This window comes from Genypterus blacodes, unplaced genomic scaffold (assembly GCF_046128005.1).
Source record: "Genypterus blacodes isolate CSIRO-AG114 ecotype Tasmania unplaced genomic scaffold, CSIRO-AGI_Gbla_v1 ptg000112l_1, whole genome shotgun sequence".
In the NCBI taxonomy this organism is placed as follows: domain Eukaryota; kingdom Metazoa; phylum Chordata; class Actinopteri; order Ophidiiformes; family Ophidiidae; genus Genypterus; species Genypterus blacodes.
Window position 1 is genome coordinate 532,107 of NW_027466916.1, and position 11,575 is coordinate 543,681.

Genomic DNA, 11,575 nt, shown 5'->3' on the forward strand with positions numbered 1-11,575 from the left:
TTAAAATATGTCTGTGTGTGTGTGTAGACTGTGGCTAACTATGTCAGCATGAAGGGATCCATGTATGCGTGTGTGTGTGTGTGTATTGAAAGGCATGTATTGTACTTGTGCGTGGGAGCGTGCGTGTGTGCGTTGGTGCGCGTGTGTGTGTAACAGCAGGGAGTTGCTTGCTGTTGGTAACCCACAAAGAGAGGGAGCGGTGGGCTGTGGGCCACAGACTTCGGGCAGCACTTGGCTGAATTATATAGCTTGCTGAGATCCAGTGAGGGCGACCCCACTCGCTGACAGCAAACACACAAACACGACTCCGCTGCTCGCCGCGAGGCTGAAACCATCATGTGAACGCTTCAGGCTCGGCAGATAGAAAGTCTGATCTCACAGAATCCAACCGTCCTGTCGCTAAACAGGGATATGTCAAAATGGAGCTGCGTAGAATTAAGAATGGCTTCGTTTACGGTTATGTACGTGTGTAACAGTAATTTAAGTACAGTCGCTCCCTTGTAGTGTTTGAAAGGGAAATGAAGGACATTTGTCATAGTTGTGTGTTGACTCTCAGATGTTATTTTCCTTCGCCTGTCGCAGACCAATTTGACATTAATTGCTCCATTTCAGGGAACCTCAGCCACGGACGCACAGCAACATGCCTGGAAAGAATATTTTAATTGGTGTTTTCATATTTACCTAAGTGCAAATGAAGCGTTGAAATGAAATAATGTCTTCCACTTGTGCCCCAGAACGACGAGTAATGTTGGTAATTAAGCTGTTAACTTGAAAGGAGACAAAGAAAGAAAAAGTGGGGAGATGAACACACGCAGACGGGAAGAGAAACAAAGAAAGAAATGGATGAACAGCACATTTACCTTAAAAGGACAGACTTCAGATTTGATCAATTATTCTTCAATAAATTAAAGGAATAAATGCTTGATAAATGTTTTCACTGTACTTCCCTTCAAGTGGGTTCTTAAACTATTAAACCAGCTTCAATACTCCCACCTACTGGCCGGTGCCTGTCAGTGTGGCATCCTGCAGCCCTTCATGACTCCTTTCCCCAACCCCTACACACAAAGACACACACACACACACACACACACACACACGCACCCCTCCCCTCCCCCCCAGGCCCCTCTTCCTGCAGTAGGAATGGTAAAGTGATCTCTGGGTCCCTAAGTGCTTTTTCGCTGTCAGTGGTGTTGACATGGATGCAATAGAAGCCGAGGCAAGGCCACCATGATGGAGGAGGACCTGTCGGGCCACGCCGACGCCGTCAACGCTCACACACACACTCACACGTGTTCATTACCTTCATCAACAGGCATGTTATTCATCTCTCTACTGTCAATCAAAAGAGTCAATGCGTTTTATTGATTAATTTGCGACCATATAATCGCATATTTAACTGAATCGGTACAATCAAGGACGGTCTAACGTTAATAAGTAGACGGGTGCCATATTGTACATTACTTCAGCATTGAGAATTTTTTTTCACTTCATCCCTCCAAATTTTATCAAATTTCATTCCATTTCTGTTCTATAGTCACTCATACTGTAAAATATTGCATTAAAATGTTTGAAAAAAAAGAAAGATTTGAGTTCCAGTTCAATTAGATACAATCACTCTGTCACGTAAAACACATCAACAACACAATATGTTTATAATCTGGCATGTGCTGCAAAATAGTGTTTTTCTTTCCATCATCCTCCATCCTGGAAAACAGACATATTTCAAGGCCCCTTCGGAGCGATGGGCTGTATGGGAAAGTCCCCCCCGCCCCCCCAGACAGTCAGAGGAAGCCCCGCACACAAACAGAGGCGCGTTGGGGACTACCTGCTGTTTAAACAGATAGCATGCCTGTGTGGCCGCGGCTGCAAAGACCCCTGAACTTCGCTCCACTTCAGATGTTTAAGAGTCCCAGCGAGAGCATCGGAGCTCTCCTGAGGAATAAGCAACTACTTGGCCAGAACAGCCTTTGGATGGCCGGGCCGACCGCCGGCAGCGACGCCGGGTCCTCCCTGATTGGTCGGCGGACATGCAGAACGTCCTCCTGGGAGCCGATGCTTGGGTGGTTTGAGATTGCCTGGCTGCTGCGTAATTAGCTGAAATAAGCTTGTGGAGGATTTAGCTAATGTGTGTCAGGCCCTCGTCGAGTATACAAATTATGGAGAGTATCTGCTGGTGAAGTTCACCGGAGGAAACACAATACTAGGATCAAAGAGGATTAAAAATTATTCAGGATCACGTGTTCTCTCCCCTAATGTTTCCCATCAGATGTGTAAACGGCGGCGGCGGTGGCAAAGACATTGATCTGACTGCAGTGCTTGTGTAAAGTTCACGTACCTCAAAGCTGTGCTTGAATATTTCCATTTTATGCTGCTACTTCTGATCCAGATGTACGACTTCTGTACTTTTCCCTCCCGTTACTTCTCCTGACCTCGACGAACTCAGACAGTTTACAGTGGAGTTGCATGTAATCCATCAACATCAATATCCGTAAAATTGGAGATACAAGGTCATTCAGTGTGTGTGTGTCCATGGTGGTGTTAGTATTTGTATTTCAGTGAATAATTTGCGTACTTCCTTCGCTGCTGGTTAGTGTGTCAGGCATGTCTAATGAGTAAGGATGTGTGCATATAAAGCGGCGTTGTGTGTGTGAGAATGTTTTGCACCGCAGAACACTGCACAAGCAAAAACACCTGCAGCCCTGCGAGTCAAAGCGCTGAACCTTGCTCACTGCGTGGAGGCCTGACTGCTTCCATTCACGGCCAATGAGCGGCCGGGGACCCAAACGGCAAAAACATACGCGCCCACTCGTTTAAAGACGTCCCCCATGTGGAGAGAGGGAGAGACAGAAGCAGCTAAGGATGAAATCTTTCACTTTTGAGAAAATACGTCAATGCAGAAAAAGTTGTGTTTTCCTAGTTTTGGCCCACTGGGCAGATAAAGACTCAATCTGTAATCTCTGCCTGTAAGTAAAAATTAATGATGGCGTTCATTGAACATGAAGGTAAAGGAGTGTCTGTCCAAAACATTGCAACCTCCTTAAACATACGCGCTTTAAACTACTCCAAAACTCCTAAAGGGGCAGTTGTTTTTTTCCCACCCCTATTCTGACAAAAAGGGTGTGATGTGATTGTTCGATTTTGTATCATGTGAAATTAAAATATGTACTTTCTCAATTTAGCATGAGTTCTTTAATTCAGGCTACATAACTTTAACCCTAGTAAACTGCATAAAAATTGATATAGGATTCTTCTTCTTCTGCCCACCTTCACGTCAGAATGTGGGTGGGAAATAAAATGACACAGGCATGATAAAGTAGTGAGCTCCTCGTGTTTGCATACATCGTACACCGTCTTTAGTTCTCAAGATTTTTCGCTGTCTGCTGGTCAGTGATTTGACTCTGATCTGCCCCCTAGTGGACAGACTTGTTCAACCTTCACGTACACGCCAATGTCTGAGCGACCACCTAGGCTCTTATTTACGACGCCCGTTTGTGCTCGGTGGGAGACCTGCATTTATTTACAGACATTTTAAAGTATCAATAAGCAGAAGCATTAATTGGGAGGCGCCTAACCTCCTCCCACAGTAAAATGCTTGTTATTGCAAGAAGCCGGCCTCTGCATTTCCTCTCTCCTACTGTGGTGCTGAGCTAATCATAATACATTAACTGACCATAAAGGAAGCCAAGTCCCACTGCGTCGCGTTAGTTACCTCGCTGTTTTAAAAAAAGGCCCTTTAAGGTAAAGACGGCCTGGAGGAGATTTTTCACCAGGCCATTTGTTTGTGGATGCCAGACGCCCACGCCATTCCCCCATTCTACCCCCGCCGTTGAACACAGCTGCTTTCACCCTCAAACTCCACCTCTAGAAGAAACAATTTTATAGAGACGCGGTGACATCATTTACACGAAGATGTTGTTTAAAATCCAGGAACGTCCCGTTGTATATTTGATTTGGCGCGTGGGTACCTCAGCTGACCAATACATCACATGTCCCGGGCTACGACTATTTAATGTAGAATCTCCAAAACTCACAAATGCAGTATGACCAAATGTTCCAGAGATGGACCAGTATACTAAACAGGCCATATATCTCCCTCTGCTCTCCAAACAGAAATAGATTTCGCTGAATTGTTTGATAAATTTGGTCTAGGTTTTCCAGCCATCCTTATTGGAGCTCCTACTGTTTTTCTGGCTGTTGGTGGCCTAAGCCCTAATCACCCTCAGCTCCCTCAGAGGCCATAAATTACCCCGATGAGATGGTGCTTTGTGTTCCTACTGCTGGGGAGCGGGGCGAATTCACAGCGCCATATTTTGACAACCCGTACTTTAAATCATTGTTTTATGACAGATGGGAAAACTTCTGCACTTTCGCTGGCCTGATTTATGTTCATTTGGGTCTGGAGGACACTATAATTTGCAAGTAATGTGAAAACAGATGGATAGAGAGATACCAAAGGGTACGACTGACCTATACATTCTCACTGCAGCTTACAAATGGCATCCATATGCCTCCAGAACTCTTCCAGTTACATCTCCATTACCGTGTGTGTGTTCAGCGTGCATGTGTGCCGGTCTTTGTGCACGGGTACAGAGCAAAAAAAGGCAAAGGAAAATACAGAAAAACACCTGTGAAAATGTAGTGGTAAAGCAGGTTTTTGTTGATGGGAGTTGGATATTGTTCGCGATCATAAACAGCATTTATCAACAGTAGCGTAACACTGTTACACACTGGATCTGAATTCACTCTGATGTTTTCATCTTTGCTTTCGCGCTGCAGCTTCAGTGAACTCGTCTTCGCCATACTGGACCGAATTTCTTCCCTTGTCAGATGTCGATTCAGAGAGATTACAAAGTTGGCGCGTTTCATTTCCAGCGCCTCAGGTCACGTGTTGTAAAGGTCACACACAGGGCGCTTCACAAAGCCCATTTCCCAAACATGGAGATCACATCAGACACAGTTTGTGTGGTAGTTTTGGGTTTCATAAGCAGCCTGCAGCTGAAATTAAGCTAAAAAAAACGCATAGACCGTCCTGTTCCACTCTTCAGAGGCTCAATTTGTCAGATCACATTTGACAAAGAGAAGATATTAGTAAAAAATTTCATTCAGTCTTTTAGCAGAAACTAAAACAAATGTAAGGTATTCTATGAGGAAACCTCAAAATATATCACGCACGGCTTGTGAGCCCTGGATGACTCGTGTTTTATGGCTTTTCCCAATGAGGCAGGACAGTATGTGAGTGAGCAGTGTCTGGTGCAGCCATTGTGTTCCAACGAGGAGGGGGGGGGGGGGGACCACCCACATGAAGTCAGTGATGAAGTAAATACTGCTGCATGGCCACGTCCCCTTTCCCTTACTCACAGAGTAAACTGTGGTCAAACGGTGGGGCTCTGCTATCTCAGCTTGCCTCCAGATCGCAGTCCAGAGGCCGAGCCAGCGACCGCGATCGCACAGCAGCCCCGTCCCCGCTGTGAATCACCCCCTCCCCGCCTCTACCCTTCCCTCCGCCTGCCCCCTTCCAGCCCGGCGAGGAGCAGTCAGTGTCTCTGGGCCTGGTTGAACTTGGCAGAGCCTGGGCGTCTTTCAACTGGAAGACAAACCGCTCACGCCCCGCCGGAGCCGACGGAGAAGCGAGGCCCAGAGGGAATGAGGTGCCTGCTGACGGCCGTGTCACAGGATGACGCCCCAGGGTTTTCCTTCCCTTTCATGCGGGGACGTCGGGCAGAGTGCATCATGGGAGGGGTGCCGTGGGTCGCCAGCTGATGCACACTGAACCTCCTCACAGTGGAACAAGCAGTGATGGAAGAACTACTCAGATCCTTAGTTACAATTCAATCCTATATAGAGAGTAAAGTGCACATATGAAGTACACATATTATTAATTGTAAGTTTGGCCCCTGGAATTATTCATAATAACTGGATTCATTTATTCATATGTGTTCATTTTTACAAAAGGAAGGAGAAAAAACTAAGGGAGCAAGGAAAGAGGGAAGGAAAGAAGGAAAAAAGGGAGGAATGGTTGTACAATAACACAATACGTCAGTAAATGTACTTACTTTCCACTATTGGGAGCTAGCATCAATGTTGCTCCAATATACTTTATACTGAATTAATAGAACCGAATTCATACGTCCAAATCTCCTGTGTCCCACATACCGGAGCTCTTAAATCATGTCCTCCATTTGTTTATTTGGGCTGTTTGGACATCAAGCTTTGCCTGAGGGAATAAGATCCCAGAAGCATGGAAACGAGCAATTGGGCCATTACGGGAGGTCTTTGAAGGCAGCATTCGTGCTCTACTAACAGGAACAAGCTATTTCCATTTTGACAACATGTAAGGCTGATTACTACCATATAGTATCTGGCATCGGGAGTGCAGCCCCCTTCCCTGCCCCCCCTCCCCCTGCCCCATTCGTTACAAACCAATTCATCATCTCCCTGCCCGTTTCCTGTGGGAACGCACTGGAAACGTCCTCCAGGCAAATCCCCTGTCAATCAGCCGCGCACCACAAGGGCGAATCTGATTAAAGAGACAAAGAAGCCGCGTCTCTCCGGCTTCTATCGGGGAATTCTTCCAAACCTCGTACCTTCGCTCCTCTCTCGCCCCCAAACACGTCGGGTTGGAGGGGGGAAAGTCCACTGACATGACAGTTAGTGACAGTTATATGCGAGGAGGTTGTTTCGTACAAACGCCCGCTTTATTGGTCTTAGATGATACCATCGACCACAACGTCTTCTGCTTTCATAATGATTTACTGCTGCCTGGTGGGATGAGCTCAGTGGATGTGTGTGGTTGGCTGCCAATTGCACTTTTTCCTCTGTTTCTTTTTGGTCTTTGTGGGCCCTGGAGGTTTTTTAACTGTTATAGAGCCATTTGGATTTGGAGGCCAGGCAGTATAAAGCTGTATTTGGCAAAAGACCTCGCTGTGCCTCCAAAAATAAGAGAGAGCAGGGTGAGCATATTTGTCTATGTCTGTGTGTGTGTGTGTGTGTGTGTGTGTGTGCGAGAGAGAGAGAGTGAGAGAGGGAGAGAGGAATTAGAAGCTTCATTGTACTTTAAAGTATCTATGCATTCTTTGTCACTGTGGTAATGCCACTTTGCAGCTTCCCAGAACACACACATTGCTGTAGCTTTTCAACATTTCATACTGACTATATAAGCTGTAATTTGTGTATTTTTTCATGTCTTTTTGAACGTTAGCAGAGGACAAATCGCTCCTTTACAAACACATTAACGTCCCAGCCTTCATACGTCTGCACCAGCTGTGCTGTCCTCTCTACCTGCAGCTGTTTCTGCTGGTGGCCATTTTGAGGAAACGTCCGGGTGAAAAACATGCGCCCTGACCCGGACGTCGCTATTATTTTAACAGGGAGCGAGGTTTGAACCTTCCTCCTCAGGGACCCGGCGCTTTGACCCCGGGACCAACGGTCAGGGACGTGAACCGCAAAGATCAGGTGGAGGGTTCAGCCTTTATAGGGGGGCAACATGTGGCTACAGGTGAAAGAGCAGGAAGAAATATGTAGAATCACATCATCTAGGCAGAGTTAATGTAAGTAAGGCAGCAAACCTGACTGTAAAATGCACTTTGTTCCATTCTGCATCCACTCTGCTTTACATTACACACTATAGTAGAGCTGAAGGAAGCACAGTGATCATGTGATCAGTAGTGTAGCTGTTGTGACCTCTAGTGGTGAGTCCACATACTCCACTTTAGGTTGCCCTATGAAATCAGTCTGCATGAGATGTAAACATGCTGCGATGCTGACAGTGACACGTCCTGCATACATATCTGAGACATTGAAGTTTGTCGCACAAGGTCGACGTAGAGCCACACAGCATGCAAACAAACTGACACACACACACACACACACACACACACACACACACACACATCCATGTCTGTTTTCATGAACACACTAGAGCTGAACATGTTGATTTAGATGATGATGATGATGCTGTTGTCAGGGAGATGAAGAACAGAAGTTGCACCTTTTTCCATGAAATCAAATCTGTTGTGGTTTATTTGTCATCAAACTATAGATAGAAGAAAGACAATCCATATATTTGTCCTTTGTTCCACTTGCCCATGGTTATGCTGTATGTCTTATAGGTCAGGATGATGCGTATGGGTCATATGGTTGTTGAGTTATTCTAGATTTACTCTGAGTATATAATTGTAGGCGAGTATGACCACAAAACAACCTCAGGGCTTAAAGTTAAAACAGAACGTTTATGTTTCCTTGTACACACTGTGCCTATGAGGATGTACACATTACATACATTCTATGCTGGGTTGCAGTGTGTACATTCTTATCTTGATACTACACATCTAACTTGTCAACTTCCTGCATGAGAACATCATTATGCATTTCTTCTTCTTCCTCTTCCTCCTCCTCTTCCTCCTCTGGCATCATGTATGGACTGGTGTCCTCCCTGTATCGAGGTCATGCAGAGGGGAGCTGAACTGAAGCCGTGTCCAAACGTTTCATTTATGGCCGTCATATTCAAGCTGCTCTGTATTTTCCTGGCTTGGCTCTCCGTCTTGACAAAACGTTCCAAATGCATAAATTAGGCCCATAATCATTCTGTTTACATCTAGAATGACATAATGACACGCTGCATAGTGGATGCGTCTCATGGCACGTATGCGGCGCGCTCCAGCCCTGACGTCTCCTCTTCCACCACACTTACTGCAGCCTTTGCTCGGCAGCACATGAAACGGGCCGCAGAGCTTCTTCTTCTTCTTCTCCCTCCCTCACCTCAGACGCTTTTTTATGAGCGACCTTGTGCACACGGAGAGTCTGAGCCTGCAGGCCTGGGCGGGCGGACAAACACAGCGCCGTTACATCTGTTTTCTCTGGCCGCCTTCAAACGCAGCGTCTGTTACGTCAGCCCTGATTTCTCTTTCAACAGGAAAGTGCCATTTATGTTGCGTTTGCGCCCCTCGCAGCGCATCAGACGGCCGCCCCATCATGTAAAGCCATTTGTTCGGAGGCTCGGCGTTGGCGGCCACCCATGTTTGAGCGAGGACGAGGCTCGAGGCCCCGCTGATGACTTTTCCAATCCTCCCTCATAGTCTGGTGGTGCAGAACGCTCCCAGAGCCCTTTAGCCCCGAGCCTGTAGACCTCAGACAGAGCCCAACCTTCCAGCTCCCAACATCCATGTTTGTTCTTCTTCACCTTGATTCCTGTAAGAGTCTACCATCTGATGTCGGGGTCAAAGAGGGAGAGGAAATGGCAATCCCAGCTGAGGGCGAAGACAGAACCGATTAACTTTCTCTTCTGTGGGCTGGGAGAGTGGATCACTCACTGAGTCTTCACTCACTGGGAGGAAGATTTCCTTTCCAAACATCACCAGCTGGAAGAGTGAAGGTTTAGAAACCTGCTGTGTGATTCTACGCAGGCTTGAATGTGTGAGTGTGAATGTCAAGACAAACACATTTGAACATTATACGTTTAAATATTGTGCTGGACGCTCATCTTAGAGAATTTATTCTTTTGTGAGAGGAAATTATTTGGAGATATTTTTGATCTTGCAGAAGGTCTCCTGCAGTTTTGGAGGCCGGCGCCTTCAAAATAAAAGCAGGAATTCAGCTGTGATTTATTGCTATTTGGACAAGTGGTTAACAGGGAGATGTAGGATTATGGAAATACTGCTTTCATATGGAATACACAGAACACGTCATGTGGGCTTTGGTGACCACTTCATCTGTTGACACTCACCCCCGCTCTCCCCCCCCCCTTCTTTCAAATGCACAAGTCTTCTTTTCTCTCCTCGCACTGAATATGTGACAGTTGTTGCTGGTTGCTTCAGTCACGTGACACTGACGTCTCCAATGAGGAGAAAAATGTTGATAAACACGGAACGATTGTGTCAAATGGAAAAGAGCAGCAGTTTGATTTCCTCATCAGAACATTCTGATCAATTAATGTCATAACACAAGAAAATACAGCCAGAATTCCTATAGATATCATAAGCTTAATGCTCAAGATATCACACAGACAAATAGCAAAAATGTAAAAATTTACCGGAAAATAATACAGGAAAGCAGAGGTGCCTGCAAGAGGTGGCCAGCGGTGGCCTGGGCCCCCTTACTGAATGGCCCTTTTATGTGTACATAAAATTAAAAGTGAATCTATTGGAGGTTCTGGCCATGACAAAACCTTAAAAATGTCATCCTGCCTATAGAGGGCACTGTTTCATCTACAGCCCGACTCGTGGACAGACTCAATGAAGGGAGAATTCTCACTCCACTCCACTGCAGTAATGGATCCTCAGTAGTTATTAAAATAAATAAAACATCTTTGCTGCTTAACATTAATAAAGCATTTTAAATAGCTCTGAATGAAATATAAGGCTTCCTCTGAACAGGTTATGTACACACTGTGTGAGTAAAGAGATGGCTGAGGCCGGCCGCCTCCATGTCTGATGCGATGTGGTGAAAAGCACTAATGGACAGCGGGAGAAGATGTCACAGGCCGCAGAGAGACGTCCGTCTGGCTCGCCTCCCCTCTAACCCCCATCACTCAACGACACCGAGGGGCTTTTCTCATCCAGGAGGTGGGAGAGCCGGCAGACGACCGGAGGGTCAGGCTCACGCGCAGACATGAATTTTTCACCACCAGATTTTCTTTGGGTAAATAATCCGAGCTGACAATGCCTGGCGGCAGATGGTAGCTTATAAATCTTGGATCAGAAAATAAATACTTTTTTTAAAACAATAGACGGCTTTTGCGTGGGGGGGGGGGGTTCCTGTACAGAAATAGGGAGCAGTTTGTTTAGGTTTTTGGGGGGAAATCGCCACACACGTGCAACATGAGGGAGAACATTTCAAATGCTTGTTTTGTTCTTGAAAAGCAGCAACTAACAGTTTAAACCATATATTTTGTGCACACATTGTCATATGGCTTTAACTTCTCGCTCACTCGTGTGTTGAGCTCTGTTTTTTTCCCCTCTTTAGGTCAGTTTGTTATTTGAATGACCATTTCTGTTTGAGCGCTGAAAGAAACATAAACCGTTTTTCAGCAGAGATTACAGGGAGAATCCGAAACTTGTTAAAAGTCTTTCACGCAGGTACGTTAACCTTTGATGAAGTTTCAGGACAAACGACAGGGAACCAGCCTTGTGTGTGTGTGTGTGTAATGCAGAAAGATGAACAAACTCTGATGACTCTACCTGATTTTCCTGAAGTTTACAGCTTCTTTAAAACATTTTTTGTAAAGATAATAACTCTCTGAAATCATATCTAGATCCTTCTGGCCAAACATCCCACACGTCCCCACTGTGATGTACTCTGCTGCTGTATTTATTAGTCTACCACCTGACAGTAAATGTTAGAGTTTGGCGGCGTCCTGCTGAGTTCAGCTGCTTTGCATGTACAAACTCAGCCTCGCAAAGAAAAAGGTTTAGCTCATAAAAAAGGTGTGATGTTATTTCTATATTTTCATTCAGATGATTCGCCTTAACTGTGCAGGCCTGCCTTTTATTCCACTTTTCCCAAAGAATTTCCTTTCATTTGGTGAGCAAACACAGGGGCTTGGAGGAGCCGTGGAGGGTTTTGATGACTATTTTCCATT